This window comes from Saimiri boliviensis, chromosome 12 (assembly GCF_048565385.1).
Source record: "Saimiri boliviensis isolate mSaiBol1 chromosome 12, mSaiBol1.pri, whole genome shotgun sequence".
NCBI lineage: Eukaryota > Metazoa > Chordata > Mammalia > Primates > Cebidae > Saimiri > Saimiri boliviensis.
Window position 1 is genome coordinate 39295321 of NC_133460.1, and position 17665 is coordinate 39312985.

The following is a 17665-nucleotide window of genomic DNA, read 5'->3' on the forward strand; positions in this document are numbered from 1 at the left end:
GAAATTGTTTCTTTCAAAACTCAACAGTGACGAAAGTAAACAATTAGAAATAAATAATTAGAAAAGGAGCAAAAGACGTGAATAGCTATTTCACTGAAGAGGAAATAGAGGCTGTAAATAAACACACGAAAAGATGTTTAACATCACAGGCTACTAGGGAAATGCAAATTAAAATGCAGTATCACTACATACCTATCAAAGGGGATAAAACAAAAAATAATGATAACTCCAAATGCTGATGAGAATGTAGAGAAACTAGATCACTCATATGTTGCTGATGGGAATATAAAATGGCACAGCCACTCTTTAAAAAAAAAAGAGTATGGCAGTTTCTTGCAAAACTAATTATGCAATTACCATGTGACCTAGCAATTTTACAATCTTGAGCATTTGTCCCAGAGTAATGAAAACTTATGTTCATACTAAAACCTATGCATAGATGTTCCCAGAAGCTTTATTTACGGTTATCATGAGTTAAGGAGTGGCAGAGAGGGAAGTGGCTGTGGCAATAGAAAGTAGTATCAGGGCTCCTTGGGATAGAACTGTTCTTTATCTTGACTGTGGTAGTCCTACCATTCCAAACATGTAAAACTGCATAGAACAAAATACACGCGCGCACACACACACACACACACACACACACACGAGTGCATGTAAAACTACTGAAATCTGAACAAGGCCTAAGGATTGAATCAATGTTAATTTCTTGATTGTGATATTATGCTATAGTCATGCAAGATATTACCAGTGGGAGAAGCTGGGGAGCAACATATGGACTTTCTGCAGGATGTCTTACAAGTACATGTGAGTCTACAATTATTTCAAAATTAAAAGTTTTTAATTTTTAAATTGTATTTAGTAAAATTTAAAAGTAAAATTGTAATATAGGAATGTTTACATTTGCTCATATAGATTATGGTTTTACCTTTACAAAATGATGTATAGGTAACTTATTTACATTTTTTATACCAAGGCTTATCTCTTATTATTATCATTATTATTATTTAGGTAAATAGAGCAAGGAGATCCAGCAGCAAATTAAAGCATATTTGGATCTTACACAAAAACTTCCAGTTTCTCATGTCTCACATGTCAACAGGGTGTCGGGGAAAGAATCCAGTCCTGGTTATCAGAAGCCCTTGGTTCTGATTCTGTTTTTGCCTCTTTCTAGCCTAGGCCAGGTTTGACCTTTAGTAATAACACAACACAAACATCATTTCCTTTAGAACATCGGTATTTGAAATATCCATCCTCACTGAACATTCTTACAGTATCTTAATTTAACTTATAGAGGGCAAGGACAGTTTTTTTCTTGTATTTCTCTTCCTGAACTCACGTACCATGATTCAACTTTCTCTTTGTTTATAAATACATGGAGTGCCTCTCAAATGCCCCACCTCCTAATACCATCACCTTGGGGGTTAGGATTTCAACCTATGTATTTGGTGAAAAACATAAACATTCGGACCATAGTAGATGGCTTTAAATTTTTCTTCCTTGAATTTTTTTGATACTTTTAAATTTTTTAAGGGAAATATATTATCTTTGTAATCAGAAAAAAAATGATTTAAAAATAAGCTAAATAAAAGGCACATTGATTTGACATACACTATTTAGATTGTATATACACCATCTCACAAAGCTAATCTTCTAAAAAAGCACACACACAGCAATTAAAAAGTGACTGTGTTCATAGACATAGAGCATAGAAGGATGACTACCAAAGGCTTGGAAGGGTAGTGGGGCCCTGGGGAGAAGATGGGGATTGTGAATGGACACAAAAGAAAAGATGAATAAGACCTATTATTTGATAGCACAATAGGGCGACCAGTCAACAATAACTTAGTTATATATTTATAAATAATTTAAAGAATATAATTTGTTTGGAACTCAAAGGATAAATGCTTCATTCTCCATGATGTGCATATTTTACATTGTGTGCCTATTTTAAAACATCCCATGTACCCCATGAATATGTACACTTATGATATGCCCACAAAAATTTTAAAAAGTGGCTGTGTTGTCATATATACTATTCTAGAGGTACCAGTTGGTGGCCTGTTAGGAATCAGGCTACACAGCAGGAGATGAGTGGCGGGAAAGTGAGTAAAGCCTCATCCATATTTATAGTTGGTCCCCATCACTCTCATTACCTCTTGAGCTCCACCTCCTATCAGATCAGTGACATTAGATTCTCACAGGAGCATGAACCCCATTGTGAACTGCACATGCCAGGGAGCTAAGCTGCACACTCCTCATGAGAATCTAAGGCCTGATCATCTGTCACTGTCTCCCATCTCCCCAAGAAGGGACCGTCTAGTTGCAGGAAAACAAGCTCAGTACTCCCACTGATTCTACATTATAGTGAGTTGTATAATTATTTCATTCTGTATTACAATGTAAAAATGATAGAAATAAAGTACACAATAAATGTAATGTGCTTGAATCATCTGGAAACCATCCCTCCTCCCGCTGGTCTGAGGAAAAATTGTCTTCCACCAAAACTGGCCCCTGGTGCCAGAAAGGCTGGGGACTGCAGCAGTATTCCACGGTCACCTAAATATTTCATGTATATCCCAGGATAGCCGTCCCCAGGGCTCAGCTGAGAGATCTAAGGCACAAGCTCCCCAGCCCTCCTTGGTAGAGAATGCACTTTTTAAAACATACATCTTATTTTTAAGGCTGGGCACAGTGACTCACACCTGTAATTCCAACACTTTGGGAGGCCGAGGCGAGTGGATCAATTGAGGCCAGGAGTTTGAGATAAGCCTGGCCAACATAGTGAAACCCTGTCTCTACTGAGAAAACAAAAATTAGCCAGGTATGGTGGTGTGCATCTGTAATCTCAGCTATTTGGGAGGCTGAGGGAGGAGAATCACTTGAACCTGTGAAGCAGAGGTTGCAGTGAGCCAAGACTGCACCACTGCACTCCAGCCTGTGCAAGGTGAGACTCTGTCTATAAATAAATAAACAACAAATAAATAAAAATTTAAAAATAAAAAACAAAAACATACACTTTTAGAATAGATTTTACTTCTAGATTTACCCCGAAAAAGAAAGATAATACAAAGAGTACCTTTGTGCCAACTCCACACAGTTTCAATTCACATCTTACATTACTGCCCATCTGTTACAAGTAATGAACCTATACTGATAAATTATTAAAGTCAAAAGTACAGTAAGGCTGGTGGGGTGGCTCCCACCAGTAATCCTAGCACTTTGAGAGGCCAAGGCAGGTGGATCTCTTGAGCTCAAAAGTTCAAGACCAGCCTGGACAACATGGCAAAACCTTGTCTCTACAAAAAACATTTAAAAATTAGCCAGGTATGGTGGCACACTCCTGGAGTCCCAGCTACTTGGGAGGCTGAGGTGGGAGGATCACTTGAGTCCAAGCGGTTGAGGCTGCAGTGAGCCAAAATTGTGCCACTGAACTCCCAAAGTGAGACCCTCCCTAAACAAACAAACAAACAAAAGTCAGTAGTGCAATACACTCAACACATCCTGATGTCCTCTTTCTCCTCCAGGATTTCATCCAGGATCTCACGTTACCTTTAGTTGTCCTATCTCCTTAGGTTCCTCTTGGCTGTGACAGTTTTTGAGTCTTTCCTTACTGTTGATGATCTTGACAGTTCTGAGGAGTCCTGATCAGATATATTGCAGGATGCCCCACTATTGGGATTTGTCTGATGTTTTTCTCATGATTAGACTAGAGTTATAGGTTTTAGGGGAGAAAGATCACATGGATAAGTGATAGTTTTATCACATCACTTGAAAGGCACATACTATTGATATGACTGTTGATGCTGACCTTGTTCAACTGGCTAAAGTAGTATTTGTCAGATGTCTCCACTGTAAAGTTACTCCTTTTTTCCCCTCTCCCTTTTGACACTGTACTCTTCAGAAGGAAGTCAGTATGAACAGTCCACATTTAAGGAGTGGGGGTTATGCGCCACCTTACCTAAGGCAGTTTTACCTACATACATTTGCCTACATAAATTTTTTGGAATTCTTCCACATAGGATATTTGTCTCTTCTTCCCCATTTATTAACTTATTCAATCATTCACTCTTATCAATATGGGCTGGTGGATATTTATCTTAAACTCTAGGTTATAACAGAATGCACTTTTATAAAGATCTAAAATACAGTGTTCCAGAAAAAAAAAAAAAAGAGCTATGATCCAGGCCCTGTCTGCTGCTGCTGAAATAATCGATGCCATTTATTGGGACAATCTGTTTCTATGTTCAGCTCTGTCCTTCTAGGGATAGTTCTCCCACTATGAAAAATAAAAAAGATTAAAAGTTAAATGCTGAGCCTAGTCTTTCTCATTCCAGCCATGCCTGACTTGTGGCTTCTGTCTGCAATACTCACTTAAGAAATACTTGCAAAATGATCAGTCAACGAAATAGTGTCTCTAAATCTCTTAAAAATGCTATTTGCTATCCAATAAGGCAGTAAAGAACATTTTTCCCTAGGATGCACTGTGGTTCAGACAGAAGCGCTGATTTTGCATAGAGCTCTTTCTGTTTTATTTCCCCACACATAACCACCGGAGAATTGACTTTCCTAGGAAAAAGGAGGGAAGTGCATTTTTGTCCCTGTAATTGAACGTTGATGTTGAACTAAGAATCTCTCATATGACATTAAAAAATTCATATGGAAGCACATTAAGATTTTGAGTTTATTGTTGAAAAAACAAAGGTCTTTTGAACCCAAGGGAGGCAATCCCAACAAAGCACTCCTCTGAGAGAAAGTCAAGCGTCATGGGCAGGATTCACATTGTTTTTCTGTATTCCTTCAGTACCCAAATACAATGGTTGATACATCAATATATGTGAGTTAATTAACTAATCAGAAGAAAGAAACCCAGGCTCCTGCATCAGGAGGCCCATATACCTGTCCATGACCTGGCTGTCTGCCCTGGAATCACTTTGTGATTCTGCGGCTCAGATTTTCTTGAGCAGGGGTGGGAGAAGCTGTTCATACCAACTATTAAAAAGCAAAAACACTGCACATCCTTTGTACTGGAAGTTCTTAGGCTTCAAAATACTTTCCAAGAAACTTACTGAGAAAATGCCACTGCTGGGTGAAAGTAGCCAGATTGATTATAATTGCATGACAGTCACAGAAAACAGACCACCATTGCTAGCAGCTTCCACAGTTGTTCCTGAGGTGAAAAGGGGCAGTGAGAATAAAGGATATAGCTGTTTCTCACAGCTATTTTTCTAGATCAAGCCAGATTTCAGCAATATTAAGAATTAAACAATTTGGGTTTTTCTATTTTCTCCCTGCTTTGTATGTAATGTTTACCTTTTAAAGTAAACTGTTACTACAGGAACAGAACACACGTAGTGTAGAAAATAATGAAGTACAAGCAAGTATAACTTAAAAAATAAAAACATCACATTTCTACCACAAAGAGAACACCATGGTTAACAGCTTACTGCTTGTCATTCTGGGTGGTTTTCTACGTATCTATGCACATATTATGTGTGTTTAACTGAAATGAGGTCATATACTATTTTATTGCCTACTTTTTTCAGTCAATGATCTCTACTTTATTATTTCAACTAATATCCAGACAATATTTAGATTTTCCTAATGGACCCCAAAATGTCTTTTAGCTGGTTTTTTCAAACCAATATCACACTTAGGACAATGAGGGCATTGCACTTTTTCATTTTTCTGCTCAATCTTTTTTTTATCTAGTTCATTCACTGAGAACTGTAAAATAGTTTCGATGATCCTGGAGAATGTCCCAACTTCTGGGTTAGGATTTGTCTTTGCTGCTGTCTTTCTGTGTTGTTTAGCCATTCCTGTTCAGTCTAAAGGCTCAATGGGCTCAAGTGGCATCACATCAGAAGACATATAATATCTTAGCACACATCAGTGATGCTAAGCCTGACCCCTGGATCAATGTGATGATGGTCATGTTGTACTTTCACATTGTGCAAGTTTTCTCCTTGCTTCTGAGCAGGTATCTCTGTGTGGTATCACTTAGCCACTATGGAAATGTTCCACTCTCCTTCAACTATCCACCTAGTGATTTTTTTATTTGAGACCGAATCTTCACTCTGTCACCCAGGCTGGTGTGCAGTGGCCCAATCTTGGCTCGTTGCAACCTCTGGCTCCCAAGTTCAAGCAAGTATCCTGCCTCAACCTCCTGAGTAGCTGGGATTACAAGTACCTGCCACCATGCCCAGCTAATTTTTATATTTTTAGTAGAGACAGGTCTTACCATGTTGGCCATGGCTGGTCTCGAACTCCTGACATCAGATGACTCGCCCATCTCGGCCTCCCAAAGTGCTGGGATTGCAGGCATGAACCACCACACCTGACTCACCTAATGATTTTTAAAACAAATTGATCATGCATGCCTAGAGGAATATGCTTATTATGATTTCCAAAACTACATTTTCCTATTTCTTCTCTTTTTTTGCATATTAAAAGTATCTACCTCCCTTTGAGCATCCCAACTGCTCCCAGCCACTTGTGGATTCTCAAGGTACCATATCAATGGTCCCTTGGGTCTTCCAGCTAGGATGGACACATATGAATGTATAAGTTTCCACATTATTAGCATGAGGGAGTTAACTCTACTCACATCTTCATGAACTATCATCCCAGTGCCTCTCTGTTTTGTGATGACACTACTTGAAATGTCACTCATATGTAAGGGCAGCTGAGACAGGGCCATCAACTTTCTAAGTGGGATCATGATATGGATCTCGGAAATATACACACTTTTGTAGTGCTTTGCATGTATTCATAGAAAGCATTCAAAAACCTGTCTTTTCTTCTCCTTGCATGGTCTTTTTTTTTCCTTGTATGGTTTATTGTTCCCCACTCTCTGTTCCCCATCACTACTTCACCTTCATGTTGCCATGAGATCCAGTGAGAAGGGTCTGACCCTATCTGAGTCAAGATCACTTCCTCTCATCATTTGTCCTGTCTGGCCTTCATAACCAAAGAACACATGACTATTGAGGCAACAGCCTCCTGAAATTCTTGAACTGTGGATGCTGGAAATGAAAGAACATGCTTTGATCGAGTTTGTCTTGTATATTAGGCATTCTGTTAAGAACATAATTCTGGGCCGGGCGCGGTGGCTCAAGCCTGTAATCCCAGCACTTTGGGAGGCCGAGGCGGGTGGATCATAAGGTCAAGAGATCGAGACCATCCTGGTCAACAAGGTGAAACCCCGTCTCTACTAAAAATACAAAAAAGGCCGGGCGCGGTGGCTCAAGCCTGTAATCCCAGCACTTTGGGAGGCTGAGGCGGGTGGATCACGAGGTCGAGAGATCGAGACCATCCTGGTCAACATGGTGAAACCCCGTCTCTACTAAAAATACAAAAAATTAGCTGGGCATGGTGGCTCGTGCCTGTAATCCCAGCTACTCAGGAGGCTGAGGCAGGAGAATTGCCTGAACCCAGGAGGCGGAGGTTGCGGTGAGCCGAGCCGAGACCGCGCCATTGCACTCCAGCCTGGGTAACAAGAGCGAAACTCCGTCTCAAAAAAAAAAAAAAAAAAGAACATAATTCTGAAACACCAATTTATGGGTAAATAAAAAACTGAAGACAGAGATATTAAGATTCTTGCCCCATGCTTCAGACATTTAGTTGTCTATTGACTACATTGCCCCACTCCTCCCCTGCTGGCAGAGTTCACCTCTCAATCCAGAGACTGAAAATATCACAGCTAGGGCATAAGCATGTGACTCATCCAGGCCACACTATGCAAGAACAAATCTTCAAGGGACTCCTGAGAGATGCTTCCCTTCCTCATAAAAATGAGTGTATAAGAAACTACCTCTCCTCACTTCTGTTCTTTTTGCCTTGCATTGTGATTGTGTGAGACTGTGATGCTTAGAGCTATGGCAGCCATCCTTTTACCATAAGACAGTATTTTTGATGACAACAGCCAGCATGCTGACAATGGCAGAGCAGAAAGACAGAACTTGAATACTTGCTGGCCTCAACCGAGAGAGAACTTGAGTACCTGATGGCATCAATTACTAGCCTCAGAATTGCCCTGAGTTCCAACATGCTTTTACATGAGATAGTAATTATTATCCAAACATCCCAACTAACACACTAAGGAAAGCAAGGAGTAAGGGTGTGAATCCCATTGTGTCTCCTAAGAAAACAGGAGTTTCAATTCCCTGGTTCTCTTTGTTTGTTTCTAGATTGTAGAATATTCAAAGGAGATTCAAAGAGACTAATGTCCCTGCCAAGTTCTACCCAGCTGCCTCCAAATATACAGTTTGATGTTTGGCTGCTCACATATCACTGAACTAAGTCTTATTTTACAATGATTTGGTCTACAACTTATTAGCTGATGTTGGCCCCAAGTCTGCCTATCCAACAAGACTTGAACATGTCCTTAAGATCCAATTCTGGGAAAGGCATCTCAGGCACTAAACCTCCTTCTAGCTGCAAGGGCCAATATAAGAGCCTGGACCTGATTGCTGCCTGGTATACCAAGTTAAATAAAAAATAAATGCTAGGTAAATACTCTGTATTCAGAGCATGCTGCCTGTGTGGCAACATTTCTGCTAACAGACTCCAGTCATCAGCCATCTGTCCATCTTTATATGTGTTCCTTTCCCCTGCAGGAAATACCTGAATTTCATATCACCCACCACATTAAAATTTACCTTCCATAGACCCTTGTAACATGTACTTTTATAATAATGATAAAGTGGCAAATAAAAGCATAAATTGCTTCCTTAGCAGAATTATACTTTTAAGGCCTGCCAATGCCTTAACTGGAAGAAGAGATTCACACAGAACTACATGTGCTAAGGCCACCTAGTGGGAAGAAAGTTTTATTTTGGAGGTTTTTTTCTATGCCACTTACATCCCTTGTGTACACAGGCGTGTGTGTGTGCATGCATTAATGCGCACACACACACAATCACCAGGTGTGATGGCAACCCACGAGCCTTAGCAAAAAGGTGAATGTTGGTGCCAAGAGCAGACAGGACTCCGCTGTGTTGCCTCTGATTAAGGAGGCTGCATAGGCAGAAGGTGTACCTGTTTTTACTTACTTTCTGAAATTGCAGGTACATTCTCACTCTGGGAGGGAGGGGGAAGCTACGATACAAAATATAGTTAGTATCTGAAACAGGTACATTCTGACTCTGGGAGGGAGGGCGAAGCTACAATACAGAAAACCATTGACTTTGGGGACAGAAGGAAGGAACATAAGTTGTTTGACCTTGTTAGTTATAATCATTGTTCTCTGCCTTTGTTGGAATAAATGAATAAAATCCTGTAGGTAAATGTACATTTCTTGACGTCTTGGATCTCTACTCTGGGTCAGGGAACCCCCAGCTCACTTGTCAGACAAGGAAGGGTCAGTACAGCTGAGCTCAGCCAAAATTCATGAAGTCAGAGAAACTTCTCTCCAGAACCCTGCAGTCTACGCTTCTGGCTCTCTCTCCTTTCTTCTCTCAGTTCTAAGCCTATTGTTAAATTAAACCTAACCTAAAGCTGCCTCCTTACGTATTTTAAGTTTAGTTTAAAGCTTTCTCCATACATAGTGAACTGTAACCCAGCTGAGTGTGTAAACAGACTGAAACCTGCTCTAATACCAGTCACTAATTTCAGCCACTCACAGGCTAACTGTTCAAACTGTGTTCAAATAAGGCAACCGCCAAGGTGTAACCAATCTGGCTGTTTCTGAACCTCATTTCAATTTTCTGTACGTAACTTTCCTTTTTCTGTCTATAAATCATCCCTGACCATGCAGCAGCATGGAGTCTCTCTGAACCTATCTATTCTGGTTCGGGGACAACCCAATTCACAAATTATTCTTTGCAATCTACCCTGGCGTCCCTTGCACACTGATCATTTTCTCTCCAGTAGTCACTGTTCAAACATCCCCTCAGTTAAACCTTAGGGAAATGTCCACAGTGATGGGATGAGAGCTTCATGTGTTTCTTCTGAGCACAATGCCTTACCCCAGAAATGGAGCCTACTTCGGGAAATCTCAAAAGGGGAGGAGAGAGAAATGGATTATGGCTGTCCAGCTGCTTCTCAGAATGTTTGCCTGGCCTACTTTGAACACAGTGACATTAATGTTACCAGAAAAGGAGCCTGATCCAGACCCCAAGAGAGGGTTCTTGGATCCCATGCAAGAAAGAATTCAGGATGAATCCATAGAGTAAAGTGGAAGCAAGTTTATTAAGAAAGCGAAGGAGAGGGATACAAGATGGCCGATTAGGAACAGCTCAGGATTGCAGCTCCCAGTGAAAGCATGGAGGGCGAGTGGATACCACATTTCCAGACGGATTTTTATTGCACACAGACCAGGAGATTCCCAGGAGGAGGAGCCGCAGGGTTGCCAAAGTCGCTGTTTCAGCCCACCGGACTGTTTTGCCGGCGCCCCAATGCAGCAGTTCTCCGTACAAAATACGGGGGTCCGGGCGGGCGCGGTGGCTCCCACCTGTAATCCCAGCACTTTGGGAGGCCGAGGCGGGTGGATCACAAGGTCAAGAGATCGAGACCATCCTGGTCAACATGGTGAAACCCCGTCTCTACTAAAAATACAAAAACTTTGCTGGGCATGGTGGCGTGTGCCTGTAATCCCAGCTACTCAGGAGGCTGAGGCAGGAGAATTGCCTGAACCCACGAGGCAGAGGTTGCAGTGAGCCGAGATCGCGCCACTGCACTCCAGCCTGGGTAACAAGAGTGAAGCTCCATCTCAAAAACAAAAACAAAAACAAAAACAAAACAACAACAACAAAAAAAAACCATTAGAAAGTACAGTGATATGTGCCTGTAATTTCAGCTATTTAGGAGGCTGAGGAAGGAGGATCACTTGAAAAACCCAGAAGTTTGAGGCCAGTTTAGGAAACATAGTGAGACTCTACTTTCATTTTAAAAAAAAAAAGTATGTACAGTTGTGTACATGACTTAGATGATTTTCTTTAAAGTATAGGACTGATGCTTTGTTATAAAGCATTCCTTTGGGAGCTATACCTGGAACCTTATTAGAATTAATATAAATTATACCTATTGGTATGTAATTAATGCAGTAAGAACTCTTACTTCCCTTACTTTGTATTTATTAAATGCAAAGAATAAATTTATCAAAATTTGATACCTACAAGTGAAGTACAGTATACAAGTCATCCAGCCAAATCCTGTGAAATTGGCTAAAAATGGTATTGTTAACAGAACAGATGGAATGAGTGACCCGTGTCAAGCAGCATGATTTCTGGACCAAAATATGATGGGGGGCAGTTTAAACAGAGTAAACAGTAGTACCCCTTATCCACTATATGTGTGGAAAAGACACACTTCCCATGTTTTTCTCTGCTCTCACACCACAGAAACAATCATCAGCAAAGAAGGCATCTGTGAACCAAATCTGTGGAGAGGTTTTCCCCACCAAAAAGCAAGCAATCACTTCTGCAGATGACACAAACTTGGTGTCATGTAATTCAGTTCTCACACTCTGTCTGCAGATGGCATCAGATTCCACAGGTAAAGGGCTCAGTCACATGAGACTGCCACCCTACATCAGTCCTAAGTCTGAAACTCCAGAACTTCTGACCAATCGGCTTCAAATTGGGGTTCCCAGGACTCCCTCTTTGTGTTAAATTGAATTGCTGGAAAGGCTCAAAATACTCAGGGAAACACATTTACCAGTATACTCTGAATGACATTACAAAAGGTACAGATGAAGAGATGCATAGTGCAAAGTATGGGGCTAGTGACACAGAGATTCCATACCCTCTCAGGACACACCACCCTCCAGGAACCTCCATGTATTCAGTGATCTGGAAGCCCTCCAAACCCAGTCCCTTTGGGTCTTTATGAAAGCTTCAATACATAGGCATCACTAATTAATCACTGGCTTTTGGTGACTGACAACCTTCAGCTCTTCTCTCCTCCCCAGATTTTGCAGAGTGAGACCGAAGATCTCAACACTCTAATCAATTATGTCTTCAGGATGGTGACCAGTTCCCATCCTAAATCTATCTAGGAGCTTACCAAAAGCTTACCAAAATTATTAGCATACCAAAAGACATCACTTTGGAAATTCTAAGGAGTTTAAGAATTGTTCACCAAGAAATTAGTCAAAGTCCAAACACAGATTTTACATCTGCAGTTGTGAATTATGTGGTTACAGCTACTAACAGTTAACTGTATTCCAAACATATTACATTGAAAACTCCAGAAACAAAGAAGTCGTAAGTGTTAGTGTGCCAGTCTGAGAAGCGCAATAAAATCTTGAGCTCTTGCCCTCTATCCATCTCAGGATGTGAATTATTCCTTTGTCCAGTGCCTTCACACTGCATGTGCTGTCCAGCTATTAGTCATTAACATGGTCTACTGTATCCAGCCATCAACATCATTAAGGCCTGAAGGTCCAGGAACACTCAAAGCTGATAACCTCTTTTTCTGACTTAGAGTCAGGGGGTGAACAGTGGCCTAACACTACATGACAATGCCTACATCATTCACCTCACTTCATCTCATTACATAAGCATTGTATCACTTCACATCATCACAGGAAAAAGGGGGAGAACCATACCATATATTTTAAGAGACCATATTCAAATAACTTTTACTACAGCATGTTACTATAATTATCCATTTTATTTTTAGTTGTTGTTAATTTAATTTTTAGTTGTTGTTGTGCCTAATTTATAAATTAAACTTTATCATAGATACGTAAGTATAGAAAAAAACAGTGAGTGGCTGGGCGCAGTGGCTCAAGCCTGTAATCCCAGCACTTTGGGAGGCCGAGGCGGGTGGATCACGAGGTCAAGAGATCGAGACCATCCTGGTCAACATGGTGAAACCCTGTCTCTACTAAAAATACAAAAAATTAGCTGGGCATGGTGGCGCGTGCCTGTAATCCCAGCTACTCCGGAGGCTGAGGCAGGAGAATTGCCTGAACCCAGGAGGTGGAGGTTGCGGTGAACTGAGATCGCACCATTGCACTCCAGCCTGGGTAACAAGAGCGAAACTCCGTCTCAAAAAAAAAAAGAAAAGAAAAAAACAGTGAGTGATTCAGTACTATTTGTGCTTTCAGGCATTCACTGGGGGCCTTTGAATGTATCTCCCACAGTTAAGGGGGAACTACTGCACTTACTTCATTGTAACACAACACATTCTCTCTTAGCTCTTCAGTTAAAACTGTTCAGTTTATGATAAAACACCCTATCACCACAAATCAGCAAAACAAAGGAATCAGACCAGAAACAGGGATTCTTGCAAAAACTTTCCAGCTGCCAATGGAGAAGAGCTCAAGAGATATTAATGTGTTACTCTGGCCAATACTCTTGGGGAAGGTGCTGGGTGTTTTACTAAGTTGTAGCTATGTGCTCTGCCCTACATATAACAAGGCCTAAATTCGCCTGCCATTTTACCTCCCACATAAAGAACCACTGGAAAGAGTACTGCTTTAAGAGCTTATCCAATCTGAACCACATCACAGAACAAGACTCTGTTTCAACAACAACAACAGCAAAGTAACAAACCTATTTGTTCCCATGTAAAAATAAGTCTAGGTCCACACTAGATCTGAGGAGTTCTCAGTGCCATGAAGACAGGACAGAAATACATTAAAAAATTATATTCCTGCTTTCTATAGAAATAAAACTGTTGAATTTAAACTTTTGTTAAGACAAGTCAAGAAAAAGAGCAAAAAATGCAAAAGTAAAACTTGAAAGGCCATTTCATCATCAAGGGCTCATTCACAAACTATATATATTGTTCAAAACATTGGTTCTGAATTTTGACATGAGTAAGTTGCACTTTCATTTGAGGATGTCCAAGAGGTCAAATAAGACAATGTCATTTGTTACTTTCAGTCTTTTTTTTTTTAAGAGAACAGTAAACTTTTTTAGAGAAATGAATTGTCGTAACTTCATAAGCTAAAGGCTTATGAGTCATAGTTCTAAGGTCATTTGTAAAATATACTGGTGCATGCTTGCATTCTGAACTTCTCAGACTTAAACTCTCATATAGTGAATATTCACAGATACAAACTGATTAAACAAAAGCCCCTTTTAATCTGACATTATTTTTGCTTTTTGTTTTTTGTTTGAGACAGAGTCTTGCTCTGCTGCCAGACTGGAGTGTAGTGGCACAATTTTGGCTCACTGCAACCTCCACTTCCCAGGTTCAAGTGATTTCTGTGTCTCAGCCTCCTGAATAGCTGGGACTATAGGCACACGATACCATGCCCAGCAATTTTTTATATTTTAATAGAGATGGGGTTTCACCATGTTGGCCAGGATGGTCTCGATCTCCTGCCCTCATGATCCACCCACCTCAGCATCCCAAAGTGCTGGGATTACAGGTGTGAGCCACCACGCCCAGCCTATTTTTCTTTTTCTTTTTTTCTTTCTTCATTTATCAACAACAGGAGAGTCTAATTAAATATGGTAGAGTGATATAAAGGAATACAATAAAAAGTGTAAACTGAATTAAACCAGACAGAATCGTATCAATATCGATATATATGGAAAATAGAATGCAAAGTACACAAAAGACAGTGGCAGAAAGATATGCAAAGTGTAGAACCACTCACCTTCCATTTTAGGACACAAATAAAAATTCTGCATAGTATTTCTGAGCATCACAATATAGTTAAGGATTTCAAAAGGGTATTGAAATGGAAAACAGTCAATGATGTTGGTAGCCTCAATGACATTCATGATGTTGGTCGCCTCTATGCAATTATTTTTTTAAAAAACTTTTATACCAAAAAGTCTCAAAACCATCATTTTAAAAGACTGTCTTCCAGTTATGAATGAATGATTACTTTCCTAGTTTTCAATATAATCAAAGATGCCACAAACATACCCATACACACACACATGCATACAGTCTTCTCATTAGAACATCTCATTGGCTTCAGATCATTGGTGTAATAACATTAACAGGAAGTCTCTAAAGTTAATACAGAAACTGACATCTAAGTAAAACATTGCTTTAGGTAAATATCAGAACTCCAACTAGCACATAAGACACTGGAAATATCTCAGAGTCTCAAAATTCACTGCTTTGAATCCCTGACAAGTATAAATATTCCATATTGGAAATGTTATGCTATTCAAAACATTAAAATAGAAACATCTGAGTTAAAACTCACATTTTTAAAGTCTTGTTTTCTTATTAGAAATGAGATAATTTCAATTTAGGGTAATTAGAAATAAGAGATAATTTCAATTTGGGGGTAAGAAGTCAGTACTTTTAATCATTTAAGGTACTTATTTCCAGCATTCCATTTGTATTGAAAATGTACCTGCTCTCGATGCCTGTACATTCTTTGTACTGCTTCTCTCACAACAGGATCTTCCATTTCAGTGGAGCTGAATGGGTTTTAAAAGAAAATAACTCATAAATCATATATATTTTTTACAATATAAAGTTCATAAATAAAAATAAATATATATAATTACCTTAAAGGAGGGATGTTATTCAGGAGACCCTACAAAGCAAAGGGGACATGTCATCAATTATATGTAGGTATGACAGGGCCAAACAAACATTTATGTAGTGTTAGTATCAGGCTGAGTCCTCATGTCTGGCTCTGAAAATAATTACTTAAGGTTTTGAGGGTTCTTTCTGGCATCTCCTCTTCATTGCCTAGGACAACAACGTGATGGAAGTATACTGAGTAAAATAGGAAAATAGGATCTCTAAATCACAAAGATTATATTTCAAAAGTGAGATTGTTTCAGGTGCCTATAACTAAAATAGAAAAGTATGGATATTAATGTGAACACATTGGGCTGATAAGGATAAAAGGGACCATTAAGCAGTGGAGCAAAACAAACCCTGAGAGAATCAATGTCAAAGATGATAGTGAATACTACAAAGTATTTAAACTCGAAACATCAGAGGCATTGATGCCAGAACACCACAAATATTTATCATGTGCTTCCCCTTGTCCTGTCACTTAGGAAATACACAGTTGGGATACCAGTTCAGGTGAATGTGTGATTCACCTCTCATCAAAAAAAGTGTTTTAAATTGATCAGCTATGATACACGCTTATGAAATAAGTTTCTCAAAATTCTCAATTTCCCATGCCCACGCGGCTACTGAAGCACCTATATTTCTCATATCCTCTCATTTGACCTTTTCTCAAGAGTTCCTTGATCCACTCATGCAAGACTTAAAACACATCAAATAAACCATATAGAATAAGCTTTCAATATCAAAATACTTATCAAAAAAGAAAACATTGAATTGTCACAGTCTTGATAGAAAAGAATAAACTTTTATATTTCAAAATCAGTGCAGTATTCTTAGAAAATGACAATTTTGGTAGTCACAGAATAAATTTTATAATATGACTGCTTCTAAAATTAGCTAAGTTTGGCATGTCATCTTACTCTGTAAATGACTTTTATAAAATAGCTATCATATCAAAGAACTGGCTGACCGCCCCCCAAAAAAATCAGCCAAAATGCAACTTAATCACATCTTATTCACCATGTCAATGAAACTTCTTGCTCTGAGGCCTGACAGTTATGAAGAGAAATTAGCGGCTGTGGTTTACCCCAATTCTAGCACTTTCTCCTGCCTCCAGTATTCTCCACAGCAATAACTGCTTTTGCTAGATTGGGCATATGCCCAAGGAACTGTAAGTGAAGTGTCTCAAGCTTTCTTTGTTTTAACTCCAAAGTCCCCCAACAAACTTTTTTTTTCTTTCCCCCTCCTTGCCCTTTCACAATCCTTCTTTCCTTGCAAAAGTAATATTTAGATCCATCATCCTGATGTTTCTCTTCCTAACTGCTTTTCACAGATAATTGTGACCACTTTTTTCATCTGTATTCAGCAGTAGTATACACCAATAATTTCTTTTTTCATCTCATTCTGCTTCCTCTGTGGCTAGAATCCTACTTCAGAAATAAAAGGAGATTAATGCCTTCCCTTGATTCTGTTATTTTTTTAAAATTGCTGTTCAATGGTTCTTTTTCCAGATTTCTCTAAAGGAAGGCTATTTCCTTGTTATTCAGAGCTGTGTCCAAGGAACAGCACCAATACCACCTGAGTACTCCTCAGAAAGGCAGAAACCCACACATGCTGAATGAGAATGTCCATTTTCCAGAAGCTCCTGAATGAATTTATGAAAATTTGGATGCCCTTTTCTACACTAATGTGCTTCCACATTTGTTTATCTTAATTGCCCATCTGGGACTTAACCTCAGTTTCTTCCCTATTAAGTCCCTGAATTTAATTCTGCATTATAAGCCATAATGTTTCCAATAAACTTTTAATCAGGCTATACCTTCTCTAATTTCCTCTCCATAAATCACATGACACTATTCAATTATGTTACTTTGGCCTATATGATAGTATCCAATGAAGTTATAACATTTTCTATAAAACTAAATTATGGCCACACATAGCCGACTAGGGTGATAGTCATCTATGGTAGATAAAACACAGGTCTGTGTGGCGAGGTACCTCAATCCTTAATGCCTCTCCAATAGGGAGAATGACAGCAAGAGCAGGAAGATGTTACTCTAATTCTCTGACACAGTTTGGTGCTGGAAGCTGAGTTACCTTCTTTCCTATTTCTATCACCCTGCTCTTCCTTCTTCTACAAATCAATTTGACTTTACTACCCTCCTTTACATAGACCTGCATACTGTTTCTTCATTTATTCCGTGTACACTCTGCCCTC

General features: G+C 39.5%; 1 long non-coding RNA gene across 1 annotated transcript in view; it reads right to left on the bottom strand.

Moving 5' to 3' along the window:
- Positions 1–15249: 15249 nt before the first annotated feature.
- LOC141580716 (uncharacterized) overlaps positions 15250–17665 on the bottom strand; it is a 32612-nt gene continuing 30196 nt past the window's right edge. The window contains exons 3-4 of the long non-coding RNA XR_012513009.1: positions 15429–15457; positions 15250–15338 (exon numbers count right to left, since the gene is read on the bottom strand). This is a non-coding gene — a long non-coding RNA (uncharacterized LOC141580716). The remainder of the gene's footprint in view (positions 15339–15428; positions 15458–17665) is intronic.